We start from the raw sequence: 13671 nt of genomic DNA on the forward strand, positions 1-13671 counted from the left end.
AATGAGGACACGTGCTCACTGGCCGACATCCTTTCTTTCATCCACACAGCAGTCTAGATGAGGGTAAAGAGGCCAGGGAGGCCAGGTGAGGGCTGAGTGTGGGGCCTAAGGCTTCTTTCCCAATCACCATGGTGACAGCCACCGGAAGGCTGGACGGAACTTCTGACGGGGACGAGTCACAAACACTCAGCCAATAGGAGAGGTCCAGCCTAACCGGCCATTTCCGCAGAGCCCTCCATTTTACCCATGGACAGACAACGGCCCCTTGCGTCTTTGGCCACAAAATCGAGGGCACCCAGGGAATAACTTCACAGTAGGCAACCCCGGATGTGAACACGTTCGACACACTGGGACAGCAGGCAGGTACCTCTTTTCCACTTATGCTGGGATATCACTAGGCAAGGCGCCCTTCCTCAGCATCTGTGGCCTCTCTGTATGTGTTCACTCAGAGGAAACTCTTCATTCTACCCCTGAGACACATCACAAGTATGAGGGGCCTGAGAGAGAGCCTAGAGATGGAACGGGGGAGGCTTCTGGCTGTACTGCTTCCCCGTGGGGACAGAATAGCAGGTAGTCTCTCTGGAAGGTCTTAGCTTCTGTTGACTGACACGCGCAATACAGTAGGGGCGGACCCTGGCCAGGTGGAGCTTGTGGGCAGATGCAACCTCTCCGGCGACGAATAATTGCGCTGCTGCTTTGTATGGTGAAAACCTCCCCCCGCCAAGGGGGATGGGTAGAGAACATTGACCCACACCCGCCAGGGGCCTTTCCTGGGACTAAAGATCCCAACGTGGTCTCAACGTCGTCACCCTCTCAACACACACCTTTCCTGCACACGTAATCCTGCCTTTCTCCGTCAGGGCCCTATCCTACCAGGAAAAAAAGCAAGCCGCTCAAAAAGGCCGATGCCAGGGAAATCGAGGAAACACTGCCAGTTTCCAAATTTTTGCTGTCTACACGTCCCCGCCTCCGGTGCAAGGCTGCCTATGTGGCCGGGCTCCGAAGGCAAGGCCGAAATCCTGGCAGCCTGGGCCCCAGCAGTGCAATGGTTGATGGACGTGGGGACACGGATGACCCGTTCGCCACATACACGAGGGATCCTTGGGCCCTTCACTGGCTCGCCATTCAGCTCCACGACGTCCACTACTGGCCCTGGCCTTTGCTTTGGCTGGTGCCCCATTAAACGTGTGCTCCGGAGCGATGTTTCTCCACCCATCACTAGCATTCTGCCACCAGGGGATATGTCAGTGTGGGAGTCACCATTTGTCACTGGCAGCAGTGTCACAAGTCACTAGACTTCCAGCTACCCGCTGACCTAGGCTGCCTTCTGCCCCAGGCAAGGTCCCGAATCCTTTATCCCAGATGCTGACACCTGGGCACTGGCGGACATTGATTTTTATCAACACAGAGGTCTGAGTGAGGGTCAGAGGGCCAGGTAGGTGAAGTGAAGGCCAGGTGGGCGGGGCTAAGGCTTCTTTGCCATCACCATAGAGACAGTCCCCCCACCGCAAGAGTGGGCGGAGCTTGGGATGGGCCTGGTGACAAGACTGAGCCAATGGCAGAGATCCGGCCCGCCAGGCAGATGACACAGGGCCCTCCATTGTGACCTATGACCCCTAGTGGCCACAGGATTTGAGCACACCCCGGGAAAGGCTACGCAGGCACAAGGGAGCCCCTGGTGCGGACTGCTTCAGGGCATTGGCAGAGCACGCCAGGTACCTCTTTCCCACTTTCCTCAGGATATCAGTAGGCAAGGCATCCCCACTCAGCATCTCTTGCCTCTCTCTGTCTCTCTCTGCTTGTGTTCCTTCTCTGAAATCTCTTCCTTCTCCCCCTTGTCACTTCACACCTTGGAGTGCCTGACAGAGGGCCTTCAGACGAAAGAACAAAGGGGGAAGGCCTCTGGCTCTACTGCTTGCCCATGGGGAGAGAAGTTCTGGTAGTCTATCTGGAAGGTCTAGAGAGCAGTGATTGATTGGGGAGCTACATCACGGGCGGACCTGGCCAGGTGAAGCTCGCTGACAAGTGGCAGCCTCTCCGGAGACTACTAATTCCGCTGATAACATTCTATGCAAATAACCGGCTGAGTGCCATGGGCAGAAAACATTGACACATACCTGCCAGAGGCCTATTCTGGGTCTGAAGAGTCCACCCTGGTCTCCAGCAACTCATCATCTCAGCACACACTTTGCCTGCACGCGTGGAAACCGCCTCTCTCCACGAATGTCTTCACCTGCTAGGAAGCACACGATGTCACTCAGCCAAAGGAGAGCACAGGCAAAGTCAACTGAAGCCCCCATTTTCAAGATTTTGCCCTCTGCTGCTCCACAGCCTCCGGTGGCACACTGCATGTGCGTCACTTCTCGGTAGACAAGGACGAAATCCGGGCATCCAGGGCCCCAGCCGTCCACAGTCTACGGATGGCGGCATACGGATCACCTCTTTGCCTCGTACAGCAGGGAGGCCTGGGCCCTAGACTGGCTCCGCTAGAGCTCCACGACCTCAGCTATTTTCCCTGACCTTTGGCCCGTGCCCTCATGAGTGTGTCATCTCTACTTCCACTTCTCTTCCCACCACACTGAATCCGCCACCTGCGGATACCTGAGCGTGGACATCAACATCTATCACTGGCTGCAGTGTCACAGGTCACTAGGTGTCTAGGCTCAGGCTGACCTTGGCTGTCTTCTGCCCAGGCAAGGAGCCTAATCCTTCCAAGGAAATGAGGACACGTGCTCACTGGCCGACATCCTTTCTTTCATCCACACAGCAGTCTAGATGAGGGTAAAGAGGCCAGGGAGGCCAGGTGAGGGCTGAGTGTGGGGCCTAAGGCTTCTTTCCCAATCACCATGGTGACAGCCACCGGAAGGCTGGACGGAACTTCTGACGGGGACGAGTCACAAACACTCAGCCAATAGGAGAGGTCCAGCCTAACCGGCCATTTCCGCAGAGCCCTCCATTTTACCCATGGACAGACAACGGCCCCTTGCGTCTTTGGCCACAAAATCGAGGGCACCCAGGGAATAACTTCACAGTAGGCAACCCCGGATGTGAACACGTTCGACACACTGGGACAGCAGGCAGGTACCTCTTTTCCACTTATGCTGGGATATCACTAGGCAAGGCGCCCTTCCTCAGCATCTGTGGCCTCTCTGTATGTGTTCACTCAGAGGAAACTCTTCATTCTACCCCTGAGACACATCACAAGTATGAGGGGCCTGAGAGAGAGCCTAGAGATGGAACGGGGGAGGCTTCTGGCTGTACTGCTTCCCCGTGGGGACAGAATAGCAGGTAGTCTCTCTGGAAGGTCTTAGCTTCTGTTGACTGACACGCGCAATACAGTAGGGGCGGACCCTGGCCAGGTGGAGCTTGTGGGCAGATGCAACCTCTCCGGCGACGAATAATTGCGCTGCTGCTTTGTATGGTGAAAACCTCCCCCCGCCAAGGGGGATGGGTAGAGAACATTGACCCACACCCGCCAGGGGCCTTTCCTGGGACTAAAGATCCCAACGTGGTCTCAACGTCGTCACCCTCTCAACACACACCTTTCCTGCACACGTAATCCTGCCTTTCTCCGTCAGGGCCCTATCCTACCAGGAAAAAAAGCAAGCCGCTCAAAAAGGCCGATGCCAGGGAAATCGAGGAAACACTGCCAGTTTCCAAATTTTTGCTGTCTACACGTCCCCGCCTCCGGTGCAAGGCTGCCTATGTGGCCGGGCTCCGAAGGCAAGGCCGAAATCCTGGCAGCCTGGGCCCCAGCAGTGCAATGGTTGATGGACGTGGGGACACGGATGACCCGTTCGCCACATACACGAGGGATCCTTGGGCCCTTCACTGGCTCGCCATTCAGCTCCACGACGTCCACTACTGGCCCTGGCCTTTGCTTTGGCTGGTGCCCCATTAAACGTGTGCTCCGGAGCGATGTTTCTCCACCCATCACTAGCATTCTGCCACCAGGGGATATGTCAGTGTGGGAGTCACCATTTGTCACTGGCAGCAGTGTCACAAGTCACTAGACTTCCAGCTACCCGCTGACCTAGGCTGCCTTCTGCCCCAGGCAAGGTCCCGAATCCTTTATCCCAGATGCTGACACCTGGGCACTGGCGGACATTGATTTTTATCAACACAGAGGTCTGAGTGAGGGTCAGAGGGCCAGGTAGGTGAAGTGAAGGCCAGGTGGGCGGGGCTAAGGCTTCTTTGCCATCACCATAGAGACAGTCCCCCCACCGCAAGAGTGGGCGGAGCTTGGGATGGGCCTGGTGACAAGACTGAGCCAATGGCAGAGATCCGGCCCGCCAGGCAGATGACACAGGGCCCTCCATTGTGACCTATGACCCCTAGCGGCCACAGGATTTGAGCACAGCCCGGGAAAGGCTACGCAGGCACAAGGGAGCCCCTGGTGCGGACTGCTTCAGGGCATTGGCAGAGCACGCCAGGTACCTCTTTCCCACTTTCCTCAGGATATCAGTAGGCAAGGCATCCCCACTCAGCATCTCTTGCCTCTCTCTGTCTCTCTCTGCTTGTGTTCCTTCTCTGAAATCTCTTCCTTCTCCCCCTTGTCACTTCACACCTTGGAGTGCCTGACAGAGGGCCTTGAGACGAAAGAACAAAGGGGGAAGGCCTCTGGCTCTACTGCTTGCCCATGGGGAGAGAAGTTCTGGTAGTCTATCTGGAAGGTCTAGAGAGCAGTGATTGATTGGGGAGCTACATCATGGGCGGACCTGGCCAGGTGAAGTTCGCTGACAAGTGGCAGCCTCTCCGGAGACTACTAATTCCGCTGATAACATTCTATGCAAATAACCGGCTGAGTGCCATGGGCAGAAAACATTGACACATACCTGCCAGAGGCCTATTCTGGGTCTGAAGAGTCCACCCTGGTCTCCAGCAACTCATCATCTCAGCACACACTTTGCCTGCACGCGTGGAAACCGCCTCTCTCCACGAATGTCTTCACCTGCTAGGAAGCACACGATGTCACTCAGCCAAAGGAGAACACAGGCAAAGTCAACTGAAGCCCCCATTTTCAAGACTTTGCCCTCTGCTGCTCCACAGCCTCCGGTGGCACACTGCATGTGCGTCACTTCTCGGTAGACAAGGACGAAATCCGGGCATCCAGGGCCCAGCCGTCCACAGTCTACGGCTGGTGGCATATGGATCACCTCTTTGCCTCGTACAGCAGGGAGGCCTGGGCCCTAGACTGGCTCCGCTAGAGCTCCACGACCTCAGCTATTTTCCCTGACCTATGGCCCGTGCCCTCGTGAGTGTGTCATCTCTACTTCCACTTCTCTTCCCACCACACTGAATCCGCCACCTGCGGATACCTCAGCGTGGACATCAACATCTATCACTGGCTGCAGTGTCACAGGTCACTAGGTGTCTAGGCTCAGGCTGACCTTGGCTGTCTTCTGCCCAGGCAAGGAGCCTAATCCTTCCAAGGAAATGAGGACACGTGCTCACTGGCCGACATCCTTTCTTTCATCCACACAGCGGTCTAGATGAGGGTAAAGAGGCCAGGGAGGCCAGGTGAGGGCTGAGTGTGGGGCCTAAGGCTTCTTTCCCAATCACCATGGTGACAGCCACCGGAAGGCTGGGCGGAACTTCTGACGGGGACGAGTCACAAACACTCAGCCAATAGGAGAGGTCCAGCCTAACCGGCCAGTTCCGCAGAGCCCTCCATTTTACCCATGGACAGACAACGGCCCCTTGCGTCTTTGGCCACAAAATCGAGGGCACCCAGGGAATAACTTCACAGTAGGCAACCCCGGATGTGAACACGTTCGACACACTGGGACAGCAGGCAGGTACCTCTTTTCCACTTATGCTGGGATATCACTAGGCAAGGCGCCCTTCCTCAGCATCTGTGGCCTCTCTGTATGTGTTCACTCAGAGGAAACTCTTCATTCTACCCCTGAGACACATCACAAGTATGAGGGGCCTGAGAGAGAGCCTAGAGATGGAACGGGGGAGGCTTCTGGCTGTACTGCTTCCCCGTGGGGACAGAATAGCAGGTAGTCTCTCTGGAAGGTCTTAGCTTCTGTTGACTGACACGCGCAATACAGTAGGGGCGGACCCTGGCCAGGTGGAGCTTGTGGGCAGATGCAACCTCTCCGGCGACGAATAATTGCGCTGCTGCTTTGTATGGTGAAAACCTCCCCCCGCCAAGGGGGATGGGTAGAGAACATTGACCCACACCCGCCAGGGGCCTTTCCTGGGACTAAAGATCCCAACGTGGTCTCAACGTCGTCACCCTCTCAACACAAACCTTTCCTGCACACGTAATCCTGCCTTTCTCCGTCAGGGCCCTATCCTACCAGGAAAAAAAGCAAGCCGCTCAAAAAGGCCGATGCCAGGGAAATCGAGGAAACACTGCCAGTTTCCAAATTTTTGCTGTCTACACGTCCCCGCCTCCGGTGCAAGGCTGCCTATGTGGCCGGGCTCCGAAGGCAAGGCCGAAATCCTGGCAGCCTGGGCCCCAGCAGTGCAATGGTTGATGGACGTGGGGACACGGATGACCCGTTCGCCACATACACGAGGGATCCTTGGGCCCTTCACTGGCTCGCCATTCAGCTCCACGACGTCCACTACTGGCCCTGGCCTTTGCTGTGGCTGGTGCCCCATTAAACGTGTGCTCCGGAGCGATGTTTCTCCACCCATCACTAGCATTCTGCCACCAGGGGATATGTCAGTGTGCGAGTCACCATTTGTCACTGGCAGCAGTGTCACAAGTCACTAGACTTCCAGCTACCCGCTGACCTAGGCTGCCTTCTGCCCCAGGCAAGGTCCCGAATCCTTTATCCCAGATGCTGACACCTGGGCACTGGCGGACATTGATTTTTATCAACACAGAGGTCTGAGTGAGGGTCAGAGGGCCAGGTAGGTGAAGTGAAGGCCAGGTGGGCGGGGCTAAGGCTTCTTTGCCATCACCATAGAGACAGTCCCCCCACCGCAAGAGTGGGCGGAGCTTGGGATGGGCCTGGTGACAAGACTGAGCCAATGGCAGAGATCCGGCCCGCCAGGCAGATGACACAGGGCCCTCCATTGTGACCTATGACCCCTAGTGGCCACAGGATTTGAGCACACCCCGGGAAAGGCTACGCAGGCACAAGGGAGCCCCTGGTGCGGACTGCTTCAGGGCATTGGCAGAGCACGCCAGGTACCTCTTTCCCACTTTCCTCAGGATATCAGTAGGCAAGGCATCCCCACTCAGCATCTCTTGCCTCTCTCTGTCTCTCTCTGCTTGTGTTCCTTCTCTGAAATCTCTTCCTTCTCCCCCTTGTCACTTCACACCTTGGAGTGCCTGACAGAGGGCCTTCAGACGAAAGAACAAAGGGGGAAGGCCTCTGGCTCTACTGCTTGCCCATGGGGAGAGAAGTTCTGGTAGTCTATCTGGAAGGTCTAGAGAGCAGTGATTGATTGGGGAGCTACATCACGGGCGGACCTGGGCAGGTGAAGCTCGCTGACAAGTGGCAGCCTCTCCGGAGACTACTAATTCCGCTGATAACATTCTATGCAAATAACCGGCTGAGTGCCATGGGCAGAAAACATTGACACATACCTGCCAGAGGCCTATTCTGGGTCTGAAGAGTCCACCCTGGTCTCCAGCAACTCATCATCTCAGCACACACTTTGCCTGCACGCGTGGAAACCGCCTCTCTCCACGAATGTCTTCACCTGCTAGGAAGCACACGATGTCACTCAGCCAAAGGAGAGCACAGGCAAAGTCAACTGAAGCCCCCATTTTCAAGATTTTGCCCTCTGCTGCTCCACAGCCTCCGGTGGCACACTGCATGTGCGTCACTTCTCGGTAGACAAGGACGAAATCCGGGCATCCAGGGCCCCAGCCGTCCACAGTCTACGGATGGCGGCATATGGATCACCTCTTTGCCTCGTACAGCAGGGAGGCCTGGGCCCTAGACTGGCTCCGCTAGAGCTCCACGACCTCAGCTATTTTCCCTGACCTTTGGCCCGTGCCCTCGTGAGTGTGTCATCTCTACTTCCACTTCTCTTCCCACCACACTGAATCCGCCACCTGCGGATACCTGAGCGTGGACATCAACATCTATCACTGGCTGCAGTGTCACAGGTCACTAGGTGTCTAGGCTCAGGCTGACCTTGGCTGTCTTCTGCCCAGGCAAGGAGCCTAATCCTTCCAAGGAAATGAGGACACGTGCTCACTGGCCGACATCCTTTCTTTCATCCACACAGCGGTCTAGATGAGGGTAAAGAGGCCAGGGAGGCCAGGTGAGGGCTGAGTGTGGGGCCTAAGGCTTCTTTCCCAATCACCATGGTGACAGCCACCGGAAGGCTGGGCGGAACTTCTGACGGGGACGAGTCACAAACACTCAGCCAATAGGAGAGGTCCAGCCTAACCGGCCAGTTCCGCAGAGCCCTCCATTTTACCCATGGACAGACAACGGCCCCTTGCGTCTTTGGCCACAAAATCGAGGGCACCCAGGGAATAACTTCACAGTAGGCAACCCCGGATGTGAACACGTTCGACACACTGTTACAGCAGGCAGGTGCCTCTTTTCCACTTATGCTGGGATATCACTAGGCAAGGCACCCTTCCTCAGCATCTGTGGCCTCTCTGTATGTGTTCACTCAGAGGAAACTCTTCATTCTACCCCTGAGACACATCACAAGTATGAGGGGCCTGAGAGAGAGCCTAGAGATGGAACGGGGGAGGCTTCTGGCTGTACTGCTTCCCCGTGGGGACAGAATAGCAGGTAGTCTCTCTGGAAGGTCTTAGCTTCTGTTGACTGACACGCGCAATACAGTAGGGGCGGACCCTGGCCAGGTGGAGCTTGTGGGCAGATGCAACCTCTCCGGCGACGAATAATTGCGCTGCTGCTTTGTATGGTGAAAACCTCCCCCCGCCAAGGGGGATGGGTAGAGAACATTGACCCACACCCGCCAGGGGCCTTTCCTGGGACTAAAGATCCCAACGTGGTCTCAACGTCGTCACCCTCTCAACACACACCTTTCCTGCACACGTAATCCTGCCTTTCTCCGTCAGGGCCCTATCCTACCAGGAAAAAAAGCAAGCCGCTCAAAAAGGCCGATGCCAGGGAAATCGAGGAAACACTGCCAGTTTCCAAATTTTTGCTGTCTACACGTCCCCGCCTCCGGTGCAAGGCTGCCTATGTGGCCGGGCTCCGAAGGCAAGGCCGAAATCCTGGCAGCCTGGGCCCCAGCAGTGCAATGGTTGATGGACGTGGGGACACGGATGACCCGTTCGCCACATACACGAGGGATCCTTGGGCCCTTCACTGGCTCGCCATTCAGCTCCACGACGTCCACTACTGGCCCTGGCCTTTGCTTTGGCTGGTGCCCCATTAAACGTGTGCTCCGGAGCGATGTTTCTCCACCCATCACTAGCATTCTGCCACCAGGGGATATGTCAGTGTGGGAATCACCATTTGTCACTGGCAGCAGTGTCACAAGTCACTAGACTTCCAGCTACCCGCTGACCTAGGCTGCCTTCTGCCCCAGGCAAGGTCCCGAATCCTTTATCCCAGATGCTGACACCTGGGCACTGGCGGACATTGATTTTTATCAACACAGAGGTCTGAGTGAGGGTCAGAGGGCCAGGTAGGTGAAGTGAAGGCCAGGTGGGCGGGGCTAAGGCTTCTTTGCCATCACCATAGAGACAGTCCCCCCACCGCAAGAGTGGGCGGAGCTTGGGATGGGCCTGGTGACAAGACTGAGCCAATGGCAGAGATCCGGCCCGCCAGGCAGATGACACAGGGCCCTCCATTGTGACCTATGACCCCTAGTGGCCACAGGATTTGAGCACACCCCGGGAAAGGCTACGCAGGCACAAGGGAGCCCCTGGTGCGGACTGCTTCAGGGCATTGGCAGAGCACGCCAGGTACCTCTTTCCCACTTTCCTCAGGATATCAGTAGGCAAGGCATCCCCACTCAGCATCTCTTGCCTCTCTCTGTCTCTCTCTGCTTGTGTTCCTTCTCTGAAATCTCTTCCTTCTCCCCCTTGTCACTTCACACCTTGGAGTGCCTGACAGAGGGCCTTCAGACGAAAGAACAAAGGGGGAAGGCCTCTGGCTCTACTGCTTGCCCATGGGGAGAGAAGTTCTGGTAGTCTATCAGGAAGGTCTAGAGAGCAGTGATTGATTGGGGAGCTACATCACGGGCGGACCTGACCAGGTGAAGCTCGCTGACAAGTGGCAGCCTCTCCGGAGACTACTAATTCCGCTGATAACATTCTATGCAAATAACCGGCTGAGTGCCATGGGCAGAAAACATTGACACATACCTGCCAGAGGCCTATTCTGGGTCTGAAGAGTCCACCCTGGTCTCCAGCAACTCATCATCTCAGCACACACTTTGCCTGCACGCGTGGAAACCGCCTCTCTCCACGAATGTCTTCACCTGCTAGGAAGCACACGATGTCACTCAGCCAAAGGAGAGCACAGGCAAAGTCAACTGAAGCCCCCATTTTCAAGATTTTGCCCTCTGCTGCTCCACAGCCTCCGGTGGCACACTGCATGTGCGTCACTTCTCGGTAGACAAGGACGAAATCCGGGCATCCAGGGCCCCAGCCGTCCACAGTCTACGGATGGCGGCATATGGATCACCTCTTTGCCTCGTACAGCAGGGAGGCCTGGGCCCTAGACTGGCTCCGCTAGAGCTCCACGACCTCAGCTATTTTCCCTGACCTTTGGCCCGTGCCCTCGTGAGTGTGTCATCTCTACTTCCACTTCTCTTCCCACCACACTGAATCCGCCACCTGCGGATACCTCAGCGTGGACATCAACATCTATCACTGGCTGCAGTGTCACAGGTCACTAGGTGTCTAGGCTCAGGCTGACCTTGGCTGTCTTCTGCCCAGGCAAGGAGCCTAATCCTTCCAAGGAAATGAGGACACGTGCTCACTGGCCGACATCCTTTCTTTCATCCACACAGCGGTCTAGATGAGGGTAAAGAGGCAAGGGAGGCCAGGTGAGGGCTGAGTGTGGGGCCTAAGGCTTCTTTCCCAATCACCATGGTGACAGCCACCGGAAGGCTGGGCGGAACTTCTGACGGGGACGAGTCACAAACACTCAGCCAATAGGAGAGGTCCAGCCTAACCGGCCAGTTCCGCAGAGCCCTCCATTTTACCCATGGACAGACAACGGCCCCTTGCGTCTTTGGCCACAAAATCGAGGGCACCCAGGGAATAACTTCACAGTAGGCAACCCCGGATGTGAACACGTTCGACACACTGGGACAGCAGGCAGGTACCTCTTTTCCACTTATGCTGGGATATCACTAGGCAAGGCGCCCTTCCTCAGCATCTGTGGCCTCTCTGTATGTGTTCACTCAGAGGAAACTCTTCATTCTACCCCTGAGACACATCACAAGTATGAGGGGCCTGAGAGAGAGCCTAGAGATGGAACGGGGGAGGCTTCTGGCTGTACTGCTTCCCCGTGGGGACAGAATAGCAGGTAGTCTCTCTGGAAGGTCTTAGCTTCTGTTGACTGACACGCGCAATACAGTAGGGGCGGACCCTGGCCAGGTGGAGCTTGTGGGCAGATGCAACCTCTCCGGCGACGAATAATTGCGCTGCTGCTTTGTATGGTGAAAACCTCCCCCCGCCAAGGGGGATGGGTAGAGAACATTGACCCACACCCGCCAGGGGCCTTTCCTGGGACTAAAGATCCCAACGTGGTCTCAACGTCGTCACCCTCTCAACACACACCTTTCCTGCACACGTAATCCTGCCTTTCTCCGTCAGGGCCCTATCCTACCAGGAAAAAAAGCAAGCCGCTCAAAAAGGCCGATGCCAGGGAAATCGAGGAAACACTGCCAGTTTCCAAATTTTTGCTGTCTACACGTCCCTACCTCCGGTGCAAGGCTGCCTATGTGGCCGGGCTCCGAAGGCAAGGCCGAAATCCTGGCAGCCTGGGCCCCAGCAGTGCAATGGTTGATGGACGTGGGGACACGGATGACCCGTTCGCCACATACACGAGGGATCCTTGGGCCCTTCACTGGCTCGCCATTCAGCTCCACGACGTCCACTACTGGCCCTGGCCTTTGCTTTGGCTGGTGCCCCATTAAACGTGTGCTCCGGAGCGATGTTTCTCCACCCATCACTAGCATTCTGCCACCAGGGGATATGTCAGTGTGGGAGTCACCATTTGTCACTGGCAGCAGTGTCACAAGCCACTAGACTTCCAGCTACCCGCTGACCTAGGCTGCCTTCTGCCCCAGGCAAGGTCCCGAATCCTTTATCCCAGATGCTGACACCTGGGCACTGGCGGACATTGATTTTTATCAACACAGAGGTCTGAGTGAGGGTCAGAGGGCCAGGTAGGTGAAGTGAAGGCCAGGTGGGCGGGGCTAAGGCTTCTTTGCCATCACCATAGAGACAGTCCCCCCACCGCAAGAGTGGGCGGAGCTTGGGATGGGCCTGGTGACAAGACTGAGCCAATGGCAGAGATCCGGCCCGCCAGGCAGATGACACAGGGCCCTCCATTGTGACCTATGACCCCTAGTGGCCACAGGATTTGAGCACACCCCGGGAAAGGCTACGCAGGCACAAGGGAGCCCCTGGTGCGGACTGCTTCAGGGCATTGGCAGAGCACGCCAGGTACCTCTTTCCCACTTTCCTCAGGATATCAGTAGGCAAGGCATCCCCACTCAGCATCTCTTGCCTCTCTCTGTCTCTCTCTGCTTGTGTTCCTTCTCTGAAATCTCTTCCTTCTCCCCCTTGTCACTTCACACCTTGGAGTGCCTGACAGAGGGCCTTCAGACGAAAGAACAAAGGGGGAAGGCCTCTGGCTCTACTGCTTGCCCATGGGGAGAGAAGTTCTGGTAGTCTATCTGGAAGGTCTAGAGAGCAGTGATTGATTGGGGAGCTACATCACGGGCGGACCTGGGCAGGTGAAGCTCGCTGACAAGTGGCAGCCTCTCCGGAGACTACTAATTCCGCTGATAACATTCTATGCAAATAACCGGCTGAGTGCCATGGGCAGAAAACATTGACACATACCTGCCAGAGGCCTATTCTGGGTCTGAAGAGTCCACCCTGGTCTCCAGCAACTCATCATCTCAGCACACACTTTGCCTGCACGCGTGGAAACCGCCTCTCTCCACGAATGTCTTCACCTGCTAGGAAGCACACGATGTCACTCAGCCAAAGGAGAGCACAGGCAAAGTCAACTGAAGCCCCCATTTTCAAGATTTTGCCCTCTGCTGCTCCACAGCCTCCGGTGGCACACTGCATGTGCGTCACTTCTCGGTAGACAAGGACGAAATCCGGGCATCCAGGGCCCCAGCCGTCCACAGTCTACGGATGGCGGCATATGGATCACCTCTTTGCCTCGTACAGCAGGGAGGCCTGGGCCCTAGACTGGCTCCGCTAGAGCTCCACGACCTCAGCTATTTTCCCTGACCTTTGGCCCGTGCCCTCGTGAGTGTGTCATCTCTACTTCCACTTCTCTTCCCACCACACTGAATCCGCCACCTGCGGATACCTCAGCGTGGACATCAACATCTATCACTGGCTGCAGTGTCACAGGTCACTAGGTGTCTAGGCTCAGGCTGACCTTGGCTGTCTTCTGCCCAGGCAAGGAGCCTAATCCTTCCAAGGAAATGAGGACACGTGCTCACTGGCCGACATCCTTTCTTTCATCCACACAGCGGTCTAGATGAGGGTAAAGAGGCCAGGGAGGC

The sequence above is a fragment of the Elephas maximus genome, chromosome 14, assembly GCF_024166365.1.
Source record: "Elephas maximus indicus isolate mEleMax1 chromosome 14, mEleMax1 primary haplotype, whole genome shotgun sequence".
NCBI lineage: Eukaryota > Metazoa > Chordata > Mammalia > Proboscidea > Elephantidae > Elephas > Elephas maximus.